The following is a 12,978-nucleotide window of genomic DNA, read 5'->3' as shown; positions in this document are numbered from 1 at the left end:
CAAATTTGAGGGAGAGCTTAAATTTTTCACAGACAAAGAAATGCTGAGAGAATTTGCTAACAAGAGACCTGCCCTACTGGAGATACTAAAGGGAGCCCTACAGACAGAGAAACAAAGACAGGACAGAGAGACTTCGAGAAAGGTTCAGTACTAAAGAGATTCGGTATGGGTACAATAAAGGATATTAATAGAGAGAGGGAAAAATATGGCAAACATAATCCAAAGGATAAGATGGCCGATTCAAGAAATGCCTTCACGGTTTTAACGTTGAATGTAAATGGATTAAACTCCCCAATTAAAAGATATAGATTCGCAGAATGGATCAAAAAAAATGAACCATCAATATGTTGCATACAAGAGACTCATCTTAGACACAGGGACACAAAGAAATTGAAAGTGAAAGGATGGAAAAAAATATTTCATGCAAGCTACAGCCAAAAGAAAGCAGGTGTAGCAATATTAATCTCAGATAAAATAGACTTCAAATGCAGGGATGTTTTGAGACACAAAGAAGGCCACTACATACTAATAAAAGGGGCAATTCAGCAAGAAGAAATAACAATCGTAAATGTCTATGCACCCAATCAAGGTGCCACAAAATACATGAGAGAAACATTGGCAAAACTAAAGGAAGCAATTGATGTTTCCACAATAATTGTGGGAGACTTCAACACATCACTCTCTCCTATAGATAGATCAACCAGACAGAAGACCAATAAGGAAATTGAAAACCTAAACAATCTGATAAATGAATTAGATTTAACAGACATCTACAGGACATTACATCCCAAATCACCAGGATACACATACTTTTCTAGTGCTCACGGAACTTTCTCCAGAATAGATCATATGCTGGGACATAAAACAAGCCTCAATAAATTTAAAAAGATTGAAATTATTCAAAGCACATTCTCTGACCACAATGGAATACAATTAGAAGTCAATAACCATCAGAGACTTAGAAAATTCACAAATACCTGGAGGTTAAACAACACACTCCTAAACAATCAGTGGGTTAAAGAAGAAATAGCAAGAGAAATTGCTAAATATATAGAGACGAATGAAAATGAGAACACAACATACCAAACCTATGGGATGCAGCAAAAGCAGTGCTAAGGGGGAAATTTATAGCACTAAACGCATATATTAAAAAGGAAGAAAGAGCCAAAATCAAAGAACTAATGGATCAACTGAAGAAGCTAGAAAATGAACAGCAAACCAATCCTAAACCAAGTACAAGAAAAGAAATAACAAGGATTAAAGCAGAAATAAATGACATAGAGAACAAAAAAACAATAGAAAGGATAAATATCACCAAAAGTTGGTTCTTTGAGAAGATCAACAAGATTGACAAGCCCCTAGCTAGACTGACAAAATCAAAAAGAGAGAAGACCCATATAAACAAAATAATGAATGAAAAAGGTGACATAACTGCAGATCCTGAAGAAATTAAAAAAATTATAAGAGGATATTATGAACAACTGTATGGCAACAAACTGGATAATGTAGAAGAAATGGACAATTTCCTGGAAACATATGAACAACCTAGACTGACCAGAGAAGAAATAGAAGACCTCAACCAACCCATCACAAGCAAAGAGATCCAATCAGTCATCAAAAATCTTCCCACAAATAAATGCCCAGGGCCAGATGGCTTCACAGGGGAATTCTACCAAACTTTCCAGAAAGAACTGACACCAATCTTACTCAAACTCTTTCAAAACATTGAAAAAAATGGAACACTACCTAACTCATTTTATGAAGCTAACATCAATCTAATACCAAAACCAGGCAAAGATGCTACAAAAAAGGAAAACTACCGGCCAATCTCCCTAATGAATATAGATGCAAAAATCCTCAACAAAATACTTGCAAATCGAATCCAAAGACACATTAAAAAAATCATACACCATGACCAAGTGGGGTTCATTCCAGGCATGCAAGGATGGTTCAACATCAGAAAAACAATCAATGTATTACAACACATTAAAAACTCGAAAGGGAAAAATCAATTGATCATCTCAATAGATGCTGAAAAAGCATTTGACAAAATCCAACATCCCTTTTTGATAAAAACACTTCAAAAGGTAGGAATTGAAGGAAACTTCCTCAACATGATAAAGAGCATATATGAAAAACCCACAGCCAGCATAGTACTCAATGGTGAGAGACTGAAAGCCTTCCCTCTAAGATCAGGAACAAGACAAGGATGCCCGCTGTCACCACTGTTATTCAACATTGTGCTGGAAGTGCTAGCCAGGGCAATCCGGCAAGACAAAGAAATAAAAGGCATCCAAATTGGAAAAGAAGAAGTAAAACTGTCATTGTTTGCAGATGATATGATCTTATATCTAGAAAACCCTGAGAAATCAACGATACACCTACTAGAGCTAATAAACAAATTTAGCAAAGTAGCGGGATACAAGATTAATGCACATAAGTCAGTAATGTTTCTATATGCTAGAAATGAACAAACTGAAGAGACACTCAAGAAAAAGATACCATTTTCAATAGCAACTAAAAAAATCAAGTACCTAGGAATCAACTTAACCAAAGATGTAAAAGACCTATACAAAGAAAACTACATAACTCTACTAAAAGAAATAGAAGGGGACCTTAAAAGATGGAAAAATATTCCATGTTCATGGATAGGAAGGCTAAATGTCATTAAGATGTCAATTCTACCCAAACTCATCTACAGATTCAATGCAATCCCAATCAAAATTCCAACAACCTACTTTGCAGACTTGGAAAAGCTAGTTATCAAATTTATTTGGAAAGGGAAGATGCCTCGAATTGCTAAAGACACTCTAAAAAAGAAAAACGAAGTGGGAGGACTTACACTCCCTGACTTTGAAGCTTATTATAAAGCCACAGTTGCCAAGACAGCATGGTACTGGCACAAAGATAGACATATAGATCAATGGAATCGAATTGAGAATTCAGAGATAGACCCTCAGATCTATGGCCGACTGATCTTTGATAAGGCCCCCAAAGTCACCGAACTGAGCCATAATGGTCTTTTCAACAAATGGGGCTGGGAGAGTTGGATATCCATATCCAAAAGAATGAAAGAGGACCCCTACCTCACCCCCTACACAAAAATTAACTCAAAATGGACCAAAGATCTCAATATAAAAGAAAGTACCATAAAACTCCTAGAAGATAATGTAGGAAAACATCTTCAAGACCTTGTATTAGGAGGCCACTTCCTAGACTTTACACCCAAAGCACAAGCAACAAAAGAGAAAATAGATAAATGGGAACTCCTCAAGCTTAGAAGTTTCTGCACCTCAAAGGAATTTCTCAAAAAGGTAAAGAGGCAGCCAACTCAATGGGAAAAAATTTTTGGAAACCATGTATCTGACAAAAGACTGATATCTTGCATATACAAAGAAATCCTACAACTCAATGACAATAGTACAGACAGCCCAATTATAAAATGGGCAAAAGATATGAAAAGACAGTTCTCTGAAGAGGAAATACAAATGACCAAGAAACACATGAAAAAATGTTCAGCTTCACTAGCTATTAGAGAGATGCAAATTAAGACCACAATGAGATACCATCTAACACCGGTTAGAATGGCTGCCATTAAACAAACAGGAAACTACAAATGCTGGAGGGGATGTGGAGAAATTGGAACTCTTATTCATTGTTGGTGGGACTGTATAATGGTTCAGCCACTCTGGAAGTCAGTCTGGCAGTTCCTTAGAAAACTAGATATAGAGCTACCATTCGATCCAGCGATTGCACTCCTCGGTATATACCCGGAAGATCGGAAAGCAGTGACACGAACAGATATCTGCACGCCAATGTTCATAGCAGCATTATTCACAATTGCCAAGAGATGGAAACAACCCAAATGTCCTTCAACAGATGAGTGGATAAATAAAATGTGGTATATACACACGATGGAATACTACGCGGCAGTAAGAAGGAACGATCTGGTGAAACATATGACAACATGGATGAACCTTGAAGACATAATGCTGAGCGAAATAAGCCAGGCACAAAAAGAGAAATATTATATGCTACCACTAATGTGAACTTTGAAAAATGTAAAACAAATGGTTTATAATGTAGAATGTAGGGGAACTAGCAGTAGAGAGCAATTAAGGAAGGGGGAACAATAATCCAGGAAGAACAGATAAGCTATTTAACGTTCTGGGGATGCCCAGAAATGACTATGGTCTGTTAATTTCTGATGGTTGTAATAGGAACAAGTTCACTGAAATGTTGCTATATTATGTAACTTTCTTGGGGTAAAGTAGGAACATGTTGGAAGTTAAGCAGTTATCTTAGGTTAGTTGTCTTTTTCTTACTCCCTTGCTATGGTCTCTTTGAAATGCTCTTTTATTGTATGTTTGTTTTCTTTTTAACTTTTTTTTTCATACAGGTGATTTGAAAAAAGAAGGGAAAGTTAAAAAAAAAAAAAAAAGAAAAAAAAAGAAAAAAGACAAACAAGGGGAAAAAAAAAAAAAAAAAAAAGATGTAGTGCCCCCTTGAGGAGCCTGTGGAGAATGCAGGGGTATTCGCCTACCCCACCTCCATGGTTGCTAACATGACCACAGACATAGGGGACTGGTGGTTTGATGGGTTGAGCCCTCTACCATAAGTTTTACCCTTGGGAAGACGGTTGCTGCAAAGGAGAGGCTAGGCCTCCCTGTATTTGTGCCTAAGAGTCTCCTCCTGAATGCCTCTTTGTTGCTCAGATGTGGCCCTCTCTCTCTGGCTAAGCCAACTTGAAAGGTGAAATCACTGCCCTCCCCCCTACGTGGGATCAGACACCCAGGGAAGTGAATCTCCCTGGCAACGTGGAATATGACTCCCAGGGAGGAATGTAGACCTGGCACCGTGGGACGGAGAACATCTTCTTGACCAAAAGGGGGATGTGAAAGGAAAAGAAATAAGCTTCAGTGGCAGAGAGATTCCAAAAGGAGCCGAGAGGTCACTCTGGTGGGCACTCTTATGCACACTTTAGACAACCCTTTTTAGGTTCTAAAGAATTGGGGTAGCTGGTGGTGGATACCTGAAACTATCAAACTACAACCCAGAACCCATGAATCTCGAAGACAGTTGTATAAAAATGTAGCTTATGAGGGGTGACAATGGGATTGGGAAAGCCATAAGGACCAAACACCACTTTGTCTAGTTTATGGATGGATGTGTAGAAAAGTAGGGGAAGGAAACAAACAGACAAAGGTACCCAGTGTTCTTTTTTACTTCAATTGCTCTTTTTCACTCTAATTATTATTCTTGTTATTTTTGTGTGTGTGCCAATGAAGGTGTCAGGGATTGATTTAGGTGATGAATGTACAACTATGTAATGGTACTGTAAACAATCGAAAGTACAATTTGTTTTGTATGACTGCGTGGTATGTGAATATATCTCAATAAAATGATGATTTAAAAAAAAAAAAAAAAAAAAAAAAAAAACCTATCAGGAGGCCCAGACACCATGCAGCACACGGTAATCAGGCAACTCTGGATTTTGACACATAGTACAGCATGCATGAACCATGAAAACATTACACAGAGGGAAATAAGCCAGTGGTGAAAGGACAAAAGTTTATGATTCCATTTATATGAAAAATCTAGAATAAGTGAATGCATGGAGAGAGAAATTAGATTAGAGATGAGCAGAGGTTGAGGGGAGGGAGATGGAGATTTATTGCTTAATGGGTACTGAATATCTATTTCGGATGATAAAAAAGTTGATAGCTCTCTGCCCCAACCAAGATGGCAGAATGAAACCCTCCAAGGTCCATCCTGCCACAGAAGCTTTGAATAATCAGCAAGAACTGGCAGAAACATGTTTTTCTTAGGGCGCAAGAAACAGTTAAAGCTAAGCCACCTTGGCAGTTGATCTCACTGCCCTCCCAGCTATGTGGGATCTGACTCCCAGGTGTGTAAATCTCCCTGGCAACACAGGATATGACTCCAGGGATGAATCTGGACCTGGCATTGTGGGACTGAGAACATCTTCTTGACCAAAAAGGGGATGTGAAATGAAACGAAATCTTTCAGTGGCTGAAAGATTTCAAATGGAGTTGAGAGGTCACTCTGGTGGACATCCTTACACACCATATAGATAACACCTTTTAGGTTTTAATGTATTGGAATAGCTAGAAGTAAATACCTAAAACTACCAAACTCCAACCCAGTAGCCTTGACTCTTGAAGACGATTGTATAACAACGTAGATTACAAGGGGTGACAGTGTGATTGTGAAAACCTTATGGATTGCACTCCCTTTATCCAGTGTAAGAATGGATGAGTAGAAAAATGTGGACAAAAAGTAAATGAAAAATAGGGTGGGATGGGAGGATGACTTCGGTGTTCTTTTTTATTTTTATTTTTTATTCTGATTCTGATTCTTTCTGGTATAAGGAAAATGGTCAAAAATAGATTGGAGTGATGAATGCATGACTATATGATGGTACTGTGAACAGGTGATTGTACACTATGGATGATTGTATAGTATGTGAATATATCTCAATAAAACTGAATTTAAAAAAAAAAAAAAAAAAAAAAAGATAGAATAGAATAAGTTACTACAGGAAAAAGAAACACAAAAGTTGAGACAAAGCGAAGGAAGAAAAGACGGGCAAGAATGCATAATACATTGAACTACACACACTGCTCAATCTAGCAGTAAGCTTTGCAAGAGCCAACTAAAACAGGGAAAACAAGGGGGCTACAAAACCCACAATGTCCAAATCAACTGCTCAGAAGAAGGGCAAGTGTTCCAGATCCTAAGGCCAGGCCAGAATTTCTGCTGGTGGTCCTCTGAGGCCAATGTGACAGGATGAGTAATATTCAGGACCACATCCTGATACAGGGGCACAGTGACAAATGTCGTACAATGGTTCTCATCGAATCATTGATTAAAAAAGACAATTGCAATGCAGCAACAGCCGTTCTGGAGAGGAGCAGCACTGCTGAAGAATGGAGAGACCGTGCATCTTCCGAGAAATTCTCTTTGAACACTGTTTTCCCTCTAGTGTGTGTTGGATCACAGTTGAGAGGGGGTGAGCTTGAGACGGGGCTCTCCGGCTCATGCCAGAGTGTGGGTGGGTCATGCTGCCAGGTGACCTCACCCCTGTGTGCCGAAAAGGGACCGTCCCACCAGGGATGTGCTCTAAGGGCTCTGGGAATGCTGGGACTGCAGCAAGGACCCAGGCTCAAAGGCGAGGGCCCCACCTTCCCCTCTTGGGTAAATCAGATGCCCCACTGAGGACCCAGGGGCAGGATTCTGTGGGACAAATAGATAAGCAACGGGGGCTCAATTGCTACTCCATAAAGCATGGATGACATGGTGTTAGCCCAGCCGTCTTTTTAATGCAATTATAAACAGACACCCAAAAAGTCAAATAAAATCCCCCCAAAGTTCCCATAGCCACACACCACCCTAGTTTTGAGCGCTGCTACTTCCTAGCATACCCAAACATATCCCAAGGTAACTAAATAAAGAAACATGTTTACAGAATCTATATTTTTAAGCCAGCTACAAATCAGGAAGTATCTACCAAAGTAACAACTTTCATTTTAGAGCAGTGGCTCTTTGGCGATACTTAGCTAACAGGTTCAACCGGTTCGAATGGGGCAGGCATTACCAGATTTCTTAGGAGTAAAGGCAGTGCATTTCCAAATGAAGGACTACTTTCCACCGGACCCAGGGGGAACCACTATGTATCGATTGCTTACTATCTTGGCTGGCACTGTGTTAATGGCTTCAGGTCAAAATACTCATTTACGTTTCCCAAAGTTCTTGGTGTTTATCTGTCTTGCAACAGATAGTGAGACACCCCCAGCTGGCAACTGCCAAGGCACTACCGCTCTGACATTACATCGTGCACTGCAAGGCTCCCTCCTGGCTTCATCGGAGGGAGTTTGGAAACTACCAGTCCCTAGCAAAGGGCTGTATTACACAGAGGCTGTCAAAACTCTCGCACATCCCACAGCCTGTCCCCCTAAGAATGGCTCAAATGAGGCTGCAGCATACCAAAATGGATTTACTAGCATTTTCAGGGTAGATCACAAGAATCACATGATTCCTCAAAAATCCAATAACATCATCCCTACCACCCCTCCTACACCCCCATAACCTAGTCTTGAAGCCACGAAACTATTGGATGAATGAGAATTTCATCTCATACCCCAAGGAGAGTGACCATGTGATGGGAGGACACAGCTCTGAGCTCACAGTTCCTAAATTCCCTATTCCAAGTTTGAGTCACATTTTTTAAAAAAAAGCACAGTGACACCACTGTAGGGGAGATGGGAACATCTGATCCCAAAAGAAAATAGAAATGGGTAATTAACCGGCAATGCTGACATCTGTCCTTTACATATTGCACCATGTTGTGGCTTAACCTAACAGGGTGCTCCCGGCGAGAGAACTGGGTTATCTGGGTGCTCACAGGAGGAAAGTGGGAGAGGACCGTACTCTGTCGAAAGCAACTTTCACCCCTCCCATGGGACATAAAAGGGTATAATCCTTAAACTGCACCCCAGATTCATCTTCTCAAGAACATACAAATAAAATCACTTTACCCAGCAACCTACTTCCAAAATCAAGGCAGACTTGTCTTCAATTCCCGTGAAAGTTGTAGGCACCCCTGGGACAGAGGAAGAAGCCACAAGTCCTGAGTTGCCAGGGCAGGGTGAGGGCGGGGTAAAGAGGAAGAATTTCAGACCGAAGCTCTGGTCTTCCGAGCCTGAAGTTGGACCCTGAGACAGCGTAGAGACACGGCAGTCAAGAAGAAAGACACCCCAAGAGAAGGGACCCCCAGTCGCCACAGCTGCTGACTTCCTCCAAAACCCACAAACCCACGCAAGGGACTCAAAAGTAGGAAAGTGCAACTTGCAATTTCCTTGATGGTCTCTGATGGCTACAACCCATGGCCTCCCCCTTAAACTGTTCCCTTACCGTACGTAGCCAGGAGGGAAGTCTTTCAGCCAAAAATGCAGTCGGGTGGCCAGAGGTCCTTCTTTCATCAGGACTCAAAGTAGGACATGGCCACCATTCACTGGCCTTCACGCCATGGGTGACTTCATTCCCTCACAGCCCGAAAAGCCACAGTTCCTTGTCTTGGAGCTGCCTTCTCACAGAGAGTGGGAGGGCAACCCGGGTGAATCGGGGAAGGGCTCCCTCTGGGTGAGGCCACACACCCAGCAGCCCATGTGGCAAGCATGGCAGTCAGCAATGAGGGCTGGGACTGGCTGCTTCATAGAGGACAGAGAGAATGTTACAAAAGCCTCTGGGGAGGTCACCCAGGCAGGGCCACTCCAAAGCCGCTTTGTTGCCACTCACACTCTGAGCCCTAAGGAACCATCCGGAAAGAATCACTCACTCCCTGCATGAGCCTCCTACTTCCTCCGTGGTTCTGCTGCTGCTGCTGTGTTGTCAGGACAGAGCATGTGCGATGGCAAACCTCTTTAAGAATCCCTCCCCAGTGTAAGAGTAGAGCCAGAGAAAATGGTTCAGGAGAAATTTCAGTAATCCAAATAGGAAGAAGGCTAAGTTTAAGGCTGGGGCATTGGAAGTAGAGAGGAAGGAAGAGAATCTAGAAAGATCAAGTATATATGTGTGTGAATGTTTCACTAGCGATTTAATTTAATAACCAAAAGTTATGAAGCAATTATAATAGTTGGAAAGTATAACTTTCCTACTTTAGAAGTGAACATCAACTTTGACGTGTCTTGGTGGCACAACCTGATACAGGACTTTAATAAAAGACTAAGTAAAACAGTCTTAATCAATTCTTTCCATGCAACAAAAAATGTCGTGTTTTGAAGTTAAATAAATGATTTTCTAAATTTTTTAAAGGAATTCCACAAGGATTTTCAAAACAGATGATTCTTCACTGTTAAGTCCCCATCTTTTGAAAGAGATGAATCAGAAGCTCAAATTTGGTGTCTCTGTCAGAGGTACCCTAAGACAGAGTGAAAAACAAAGTTTTACCAGCTGATACTTACAAGTCACCCCTGGGAACTTTTCCCAAAACGCTCCCTTCCTCTCATTTTTAAATGAAAACCCCTTTAAAAGTGATCACAGTTTTTATTTGCGAATCACTTCAAACTTTTTTTGCACTTATTCAATTCAGATGATGAACTCTTAAGATGTAAAACATAATTTCTATAAAAATAGATTTAAAAATAGCTATACTTATGACTATCTAAAATCTGTTTGAGAATTATGTTTGGGTAAAACAGAGCATCTACCTAAGAGTTTACTGACTGTGGCCATTGAATTCAACTCAACCAACATTTATTGAGCACCTAACAATATGTTTGGATATTTATTCACTATAAGATAAGAGTTGCAAAGCCTGGACTGGCATTATTAATAAAAAAACAATGGGAAGAAATAGATCAATGGTGCCTGGAAAAGCTATCAGTTGACCCTAGTCCTGAAGGGTTAACAGAACTTGGCTTAGCTCATGGGATTGGAGGAAATGGACAAGGATAGGAAAGAATTGGAGCAAAATTAGGACAGGCAAAAATTTTCAGGAAAAGAGAAGAATACAAGCAAAGGCTCCCAGGAAGGAAAAATCCATCAGCCCAATGTTGCAGGAGTCAAGGGCCTATATAAAAGCTGGAAATGATGAGGCTGAAAAGATGGGTTGGGGCTATGGATGCTACACAAAAGCATTTCGACATTATTAGGTGTGATGGAGCCTGTGAAGGTATTTCATTGGGGAGTTACATGATCAACCCTGTTGTTTCCCACCAGCAGCCTGGTAGAGAAGGGGATGGGATGGCCGCATCCGGGACAATGAGTACCAAGAAAGTAATGAGAAAAGGCAGGTAGAATCATCAGGACTCAGGAGTCACATTTACACCAATGAAGAGGGAGGGAGGGAGAAGGAGCAAGTGTCTACTCAGAAGTTTCTAGTTGGGTAACTGGAAAAAAAATGAAAAGTTAATAAGAATATCATCCATGCTTAGGTTGAATGGAGCACCTAATTCAAAAGTTTTATCCTTGAGCCTGGAATTCATGATCCTTTTGGGGCTGAACTGTGCCCTCCCTCCCCCCAAAAGATCTGTTCAAGTCCTAACCCCCAATCCTGTAGACGTGACCTTATTTGGAAACCAGGGCTCTGAAGATGTAATCAGTGAGGATGAGGACAAACTGGGTTTGGGTGGGCCCTCATCCCATATAACTGGGGTTCTTGTAAGACGAGGGAAATCTGGACACAGAGAGAAGACCAGCTGAAGACGGAGGCAGAGATTGGAGTGAGGCAGCTCTAGGCCAAGAAACATCAAGGATTACAGACCAACAGCAGAAGCTAAAGGAGGCAGGGAAGGATTCCCCCACACACAAACACACAGAATTCAGAGGAAGCACGGCTCTACCAACACCCTGAGTTTGGACTCCTGTCCTTCAGAATCGTGAGACAAGACATTTCTCTTAAGACACCTCATTTGTGGTACTTTATTACAGCAGCTTTAGGAAACGAAGACACCACTAAAGCTGTGGTGCCCATTCCATAAGAAAAGGCCTCCAAACAAAGATATCAGGTTTGGAACACACTACTGCAGCAATAAAAGAAAAGAGAATATAATCCCCAAAAGCTTAGGTCAGAAAGGATATCACAGAATGGAGACATGCTATGGGCCAATTCCACCTCATGACTGAGGAAGGTTTAAAAACCACGTCTAATAACCTGTGAGGGGCCAGAAGTTTAAACCATGATCTGAACCTCCAAATGGATTAAACGGTATCACGAATTTAACACAAAAATGCCTCTGATTTGGTAACATAAAGTAAAAATTTTTATCATGTTTGAGTTTAGCCTCCAAAACTCTCTAGGCCCACAAGACATACATTAGACTCCTTATGCACACCTTTGGGATCAGGCTTATTATTTTAAATAAGATCGTCTGCTGCAAGGCTTGTGTTCAGAAATCGCAGAAATCATATTGAAATGCATCTGGAATGCATAAATCAGTGCATCCAAGTGCCACTTCAAACAAATGTAGCCTTTAAGGATAATCTCTTAACCTTTCTGTGAGTGAGCAAAGTGAGAAGTCGGTAGCTGCAAAACACCACGCAGATCTCAGGCGATGCTCTGGATACGTCATGAGATCCTGCCTGGGAAGGCTGGGGGCAGGGCTCATGGCAAAGGGGACAGACAGACAGCAGGAAAGGCATGAAGTTAACTATGGAGCCACAGGAACTCAAACTAACCCTTCTGAGTATCCATTCTCTCTCTAAAATCTTCTGGAAGTTTCTATATTACCTACACCTGAAAAGAAACCCATGTTTCTTCAACTTGCTCAAAAACCATCAGCATTGAAATGAAATGAAATGAAGTTTCAGAGGCTGAGAGATTTCAAATGGAGTTGAGAAGTCACTCTGGTGGACATTCTTATGCACTATATAGTTAGCACTTTTAGGTTTTAATATACTGGAATAGCTAGAAGTAAATACCTGAACCTACCAAACTCCAACCCCTTGACTCTTGAAGACGATTGTATAACAATGTAGATTACTAGGGGTGACAGTGTGATTGTGAAAACCCTGTGGATCATACTCCCTTTATCCAGTGTATGGATGGATGAGTAGAAAAATGGGGACAAAACCGAAATGAAAAATAGGGTGGGATCGGGAGGCTGGTGATTTGGGTGTTCTTTTTTTATTTTTATTTTTTATTCTGCTTCTGATTCTTTCTGGTGTATGGAAAATGTTCAAAAGTAGATTGGGGTGATGAATGCACAACTATAAGATGGCACTCTGAACAGTTGATTGTACACCATGGATGACTGTATGATATGTGAATATATCTCAATAAAACTGAATTTAAAAAAAAAAACCATCAGCATTATATTGAGGCCACCATGAGCTTCTCTCTATGGGGCATTCTTTTTTTCAGTTAAGGCAAAAAGTGTCACAGAAGGCAAGACGGAAAAGCAACCAATTTTCACTTGAAATGCGGGTAAAAGTGTTTTAGGCTGAATAAACTAACAA

At 40.8% G+C, this 12,978-nt stretch overlaps 1 protein-coding gene across 3 annotated transcripts in view; it reads right to left on the bottom strand.

Annotated features, from left to right (window-relative positions):
• Nucleotides 1-12,978, bottom strand: part of TIAM1 (TIAM Rac1 associated GEF 1) — a 204,945-nt gene that overhangs the window by 142,873 nt on the left and 49,094 nt on the right. The window contains exon 1 of one of the 3 annotated variants that reach the window (XM_037832697.1): nt 8,935-9,193. The exons of the other annotated variants lie outside the window; for them this stretch is intronic. The gene's annotated coding sequence lies outside the window, so the exon portion shown is untranslated. Of the gene's footprint in view, nt 1-8,934; nt 9,194-12,978 lie in introns of those variants that run through there. 3 annotated transcript variants of the gene reach the window in all.

This window comes from Choloepus didactylus, chromosome 1 (assembly GCF_015220235.1).
Source record: "Choloepus didactylus isolate mChoDid1 chromosome 1, mChoDid1.pri, whole genome shotgun sequence".
In the NCBI taxonomy this organism is placed as follows: Eukaryota; Metazoa; Chordata; class Mammalia; order Pilosa; family Megalonychidae; genus Choloepus; species Choloepus didactylus.
The sequence above is the reverse complement of the archived record's forward strand: the minus strand, read 5'-3'. Positions and strand labels throughout refer to the sequence as shown.